At 37.0% G+C, this 6469-nt stretch overlaps 1 long non-coding RNA gene across 2 annotated transcripts in view; it reads left to right on the forward strand.

Annotated features, from left to right (window-relative positions):
- LOC128676305 (uncharacterized) overlaps positions 1-6469 on the forward strand; it is a 135067-nt gene that overhangs the window by 15376 nt on the left and 113222 nt on the right. The gene's annotated exons all lie outside the window — the stretch shown is intronic.

The following is a 6469-nucleotide window of genomic DNA, read 5'->3' on the forward strand; positions in this document are numbered from 1 at the left end:
GGTCGTTGTCCATTTATTATTATTATCTTTCTTCAAATAAATCAATTTACTGCCTAAAGTATTTTCTTAATGGTATAAAAGTGTACAAAAATGTAATTGAATTATTAATTTATTGGTTTAGTCTACCACTAAAATTATGTAACGTCCACAGCACTCGGGATGATTGTCATTTAGTACTAATATCATAAATGCGAAAGTTTGTAAGGATATAATTTGGTAGGTGTGTATGTTAGTCTCTCACGCAAATTTTACTGGATGGATTGTTAAGAATAATCTGGAATAAAACATAGGCGAATCCGAAATTCCCACGGGCGCGAAATCCCGGGGCGCAACTTGTACTTTTTTATATGAAACCAATTTAAACTTTATATTATATTAAACTTTATTAGACTTATAACACCTCCAATGTAATGGAAAATGGCATGTCCTTTTGTGAAACTGTGATATGCCCATAAATAAATAAATATTGTAAGTTTATTTCCATACGTTTTCCTTTATATATTAAGGGGAAATTTCGCATAGGTATTTTTTCCCCTTTGCTTCACTCCCGTTAGATTTTGGTGGCTATCCTACTATTAAGTAGTATAGATCTCACGCGCGTACATTAGTACGCGCTTAATGAACACGCTAATCTCTGAAACTAGTAGTACAAACTCTTCAGATTTATTATACTCGTATTATATAGACCTGTGTATTACTGACGGCGCAATAAATAAGAAAAGCGCATCACATACTGGGAGACTGCTTTTATGAACTGATAACATATACGTAAATAAACTGTCATATTTTTTGATCGCGTCGTATAAGTTTTATTTTTGACCATAGAACTGGGTATTTGGCATAAATTTCAACTTGATACCTTTACGCGTTTCTGAGAAAAGAGTCTTGACAGACGAACGGGCAGACCGACAGACAGACGGACAACGAAGTGATCCTAAGGGTTCCGTTTTTACCTTTTGCGGTACGGAACCCTAAAAATAACATTGTATGCTCCCCTCTTGCTACAGATTGCCATTGCAATCGGTATCGATAATAGGGAAATTGTGTGATCACCAGAAAAAAATGGCAAAACCTTTTTTAAGTATACCAGGACCCAAAATTTTGATAAAATGGATATTTATCACCAGTTTCCCGATGAAGTGATAAATTATTCGCACACAGCCTTCGATCGGGAGGAGGGTCAACTTCTAACAAATTATGCGGCGCTCGGCGTCAGGCGTTTGCAACTTGTATTTGTAGACATGCCGCCGATGCTGACTTTTTCTGACCTTCATAGTATCAGGCACGATTTATTTTACGTCCTTGGATATTATAAAACGAAGTCCTCTGTCGCGTCTGTCTGTCTATTCGCTCGCTAAAAACTGCTACGAAAATTCAGCATCTTCATCGTCTCCAGGCCTCCTTCCACCTACGCCAACTATCTCTGTATTGGGCCATTGTTATCCAGTTGTTGCCAGCAATTTCCTTTACATCATCGACCCATCTAGCTGTCGGATCTCCTACTCTACGTTTTCCATTTCTGTTGCGATTATGATAACTACAGTATATGAAAAATTATAGAATTTTATCAATATGGAAACATTTTAGGACTCTTGGATGATGCCTTCTTTAGATTAGGTATATCATAAATAAATATAAATATATTAGGACAAATCACACACATTGAGCTAAGTAAGTTCGAGACTTGTGTCATGGGATACCAACTCAACGATACTATATTTTTTAACAAATACATATATAGATAAACATCCAAGACCCGGGCCAATCAGAAAAAAATAATTTTCCATCACAACCCGATCGGGGATCGAACCCGGGACCTCTCGGTTCAGAGGCAAGCACTTTACCACCACGCCACCGAGGTCGTCATATCATAGAGGGAATGGTGGACAGCTCTACACTCCAATATGATTTTTGCATCTCGATGCGAAAAAAATCGATTGTGAAAAGTGAAATACTAAACTACACTAAGCTATTTCTGCATTGGCGGCCAAAAAATAAGTTCTGTAACTATGAAAAGATCGTATCGTATACTATAAAAGTGTGACTTCACAATCAGTATGCCAGGGTGGGTTCAATCAGACAGCGCGGGTGTCGTCTGTGTGGTTATTAGCATAATGACTGCTGGGAGCTAACGATTCAATAAATGAGCTCGGTTTTCATGTCATCCCGAGTGTTTTTATAAATCCTAAAAACTAAATAATTGCAGACGTTAGTGGGTATTAAAGTTATTTTTTTATACAGGTACATTACATAATACAGGCATATTGCTATTCCTTTCAGCGTTTACGGCAATCTGGCACATAAGTTAAAACAAAATGGCGCAGGTTTAATTAGAGATAAAAGTGTTATTTAAACAATTTTTCGTGATTACCTGCGAAATTAAAAATTCTCGATTATTTTTCATAATTATACTAGCTTTTAGCCGCGGCTTCGCCCTCGTGAATTTGTGACTTCATCCGCTTTTGACTCATTATTGTCAATATGTCGTGTTCTAAGCCACATATCACGATGAAACTTAAACCAGATGTTAAGCTAGATCATCCGTTATACAACTTCGAAAACCGCATCAAATTCTATCCAGTAGTTTTTGCGTGATGCGGGAACAAACAGACAGACGAAAGGCAACAAATATTCGAAAATAAATGTTTGACGTCTATAAAGATCTCCCATAATTATTTCCTAGTATAGACATGACTAACTGACAGCTTAGTTTACGCAACTACATTTTTTATAACACTCTCACTCACTTTGTCTCTAACTGAACCTGCGCAGACGACCGCCATTTTGGTTCAACTTGAGCCGGGGATCGCCGGCGTCGTGATTACCTCGTTTACATAACTTGTAGTCAGTTTAAAAACGCTCGCTCTTATTCAAACATAATACCTGCGACTTATATGTATAAGATATACCTATGTAGGTATAACATGTAGTCACCATAGTTTTACCTTTCAGTGCGCAAGAAGAAGAAGATTGGTCTTCAGATTAATGTTTTGATCAAAAAGTGGTTCTTGTTCTTAGCTTCAGTGTTACCTGTTAGCTTCATGATGATACTCCACAGAGCAGATTTGAATCCTCAGTAATAATTCGATTAGCTTAAATAAATGAATATATCACACAGATTAAATTAGCCCCAAAGTAAGTTCGAAACTTGTGTTATGGGATATTAACTCAACGATACTGTATTCTATAACATATTCATATATTAGAAAAACATCCAAGACCGGGGATCGAACCCGTGACCTCCAGTGTAGCAGTCCGACTTGATGACCATTAGGCCACGGTGTGTAATGTTATAATTATAGCTTATAATGAGCAAATCCACGTGGAAATAAATATATCCGACATTTCACCGTGCGAATTTAAATTAAATTCGCGTGGAAATAAACACGCACTCTATGCAACACATCACACTCGATTTCACGGGTGTAATCATGAGATTCGATGTGGAACCATTAACTACTAATAATTGTGAGTTTCACGATCAAATTTGACGTTGATTTTAATCGGCTGCCTAAAAAACATACCGACGCAGATCCAATCAAAGAGATGTGAGGTTGTTGTCTATGTAACAACATTATTAACATAAGCTGAGAGCTGGCGAATGAATAAGGCCGGGACTCCACCAAAGCAGAGATGTGTGCGGTGTGCTGTGTGCTGTGCGAGAAGAGATGTTTTTCACAAATTATTCACGATAAAAGCGTGTGCTCGCGCGCACGGTACTAGCAAGATGGCCGGCCGGCGCGCGCGCGCGGGGTTCTGCGGGTTGCTAGCGGGCGAGAGGGGGGAGGGTGACATCGCTCACTGCACGCCGCTCACATCTCTCGTCTCCACTGCGCGTCGTCCGCGCACAGCTCACATCTCCGCTTCCATCGCGACATACAAATATTACACATCTCCGCACAGCGATCTCCACTGAAGCTGAGCGGAGAGGAGACGTGTCAATAACTCAATTCTATTGGTTGTTTAAAAAACATCTCCTCTCCGCTCGTCTCGTCTCCGCTTTGGTGGAGTCCCGGCTTAAATGAGCTCACGAAAACTATTACCATGCTAATCAGGTTTGGAATAATTTCGCTGACCGCAAAAATAAAAACGACAGCTGTAAGGGTGGGTTGCACCGTCAACTTTGACGTTAACTTATACGTGCGCAACAAAGTACACGAAATTTGTCTAAACGTCAGCGACACACCGATTAACGTCAACGTCAAATTTGTCGGTACAATACTCTCTAAAATACTAATACGAGTACATATTTGCAACAAAATAAGCTACCTACCATTTTATACTTTGTAAAAATTGAGTCCTATGATAGATGTCAAAAAGTATGAAAATAATATATATGTCTCTGTCGCTCTCATTTCAAATGTATCGGTTCATCCTGCTGTCATAGGACTCAAGTTATATTTTACAAAGTATAGTGCCATTGGACTATAATGTTGAATTTGCAAAATTTTGAATCCTAAACGTGAGCGTGGCAAAATTTTTATTCCACTTTCTGCGCTGAATTTCGAGCGTTCTCATTTTCTCATATATCATATTATTTGGACCAATAGATTTGATGGGAAAAGTGTTTTCCATATTATATGTAAGTAGGTATATAAAAGAGAAACAACTCAGCGACAAAGGAACCCTTCCTTCTATAATTATATATTTTTTTCAAACTTTATGTACAAAGACAGAATTAGTAAAGGTCAAGTCAGCCTACGCACGAATCTGACGCTCGTAGCGTTTTTTCAGCTAAGCCGTTTGATGCTCTCGGCGGCCTAAGGTGATCATGTCGTACTGCTCCCGGTCCCGGAGGTCCCGGGTTCGATCGTTCGTTCCGGGATTAATTGAAAATCAATCAGAGCCAAATATTCAAAATATGAAGATATATTTTTGACACGGAATCTCTGTTTCGGGCGTTGCAGACGTCAAAGAAAGCGAGAACACATGAAACGAGGGAGACAAAGAATACACAAGAGCAAATGTCCATAATAAGGGGAAACTCGCATCTGTCGACTAATTCTTAAAGACATAAATGCAACAAAGTTTCACACTAGAGGAGTAACTTCCTTTTGTCTCTCACTACTTCTACTAAGTTTCGTTCTTTAATTTGTCACTGAGTACTGTCCGGAGATAAAAGTTTTTGCTATAATTTAACAGAATATCTGCATTTTTCTACTTAGTGAGCGGTGTGTGTTCTTAATTGCTCTAAAGTATGTTTCAAGCAAATATTTATATGCTTTACTAGCAGCTTTGCTCGGGTAAAAACATAATAAATTTTACATCTGAACCTTCCTCAGAAATCACACTATCTATTGGTGAAAACCACATGAAAATCCGTGCAGTGGTTTGTGAGTTTATCGCGAACAGTCAGACAGACGTGGCAGAGGCAGAGGTTTTTGTTTTATAATTATAAAAAATATGATCACACAAAGAATACTGTATTAAATCCAGCAATAAACTATACCTCATTAACATTACCTATCTCATTAACGTGATAGGTAACGTTAATGAGAGGAATATGAACATAAAATTTGCTTTCAAGGTGGTCTAGATGCAGTTGCGTTTGGATTAAGAATTTACTTTAACTAAGATTTTAATAGTCGGCGTCTATAAATATGCAACTTGTAGAACACAATTTCAATGACATTGATGAACTAGACATTTAGATTGAGCATCCACCTTTAAATTGATATAACTTTGGATGTGTTGATGTACAAATTGCAGGATATGTGGTAGGTACATAATGACTCTCATCGTGTAGAGTCTCAAATCTGAAGTGACTCCTCAGGCCGTATGTAATATTATTTTAGAAATATTATTTTAACGTTGAAAAGTATTTGATTAGTTGGAAAATAATCACAGCGCCATTTTTGCTGTCCATCAGCAAAGATCAGGTTATAAACAAATAAAAAATAAAAATATTTATTTTCGGACAAAATGAATTCATTGTGTTAGCTTAAAAACTAATTGTGTTAGTACTTATATTCTACTTTAGATTTGGTAATTTTTATTAAATGGCCAATTAGAGGACAATCGGCTAACGCCTTCAGGGCGCTGTTGCTGTTCTGTTCTGTTGCTGTTGTTATGTTCGAAAAGTAAAAAAAAAACTACAATGTATTACAAAACACTTTTATTTCAATTTAATATCATGCACATCTACAATTTGTTCTTCTAATGATTAACAATGTATTGTTCATTATATACTAATAAACGGAAAATTTGGGGTTTTCATTTTGACAAAGTTTCCGAATGTGAATATTTTCTTTAACATTTAAAATCCTATCATTACAAATGTTTACATAAAATTAATCGTCCAGTGGCAAACATAAATAAATAATATTTTTGTAAACTATAATATATAGAAATTACCTGAGTGTGCGAACTGAAGTATTAGATAGGTAGGTTCTGTATAATACACTAGCGCCATTTAATTTATCAATAGAAAGGGCTCTACGAAGTTATAATATTATGTGTATAGAATGAA

This window comes from Plodia interpunctella, chromosome 16, assembly GCF_027563975.2.
Source record: "Plodia interpunctella isolate USDA-ARS_2022_Savannah chromosome 16, ilPloInte3.2, whole genome shotgun sequence".
Classification (NCBI taxonomy): Eukaryota; Metazoa; Arthropoda; class Insecta; order Lepidoptera; family Pyralidae; genus Plodia; species Plodia interpunctella.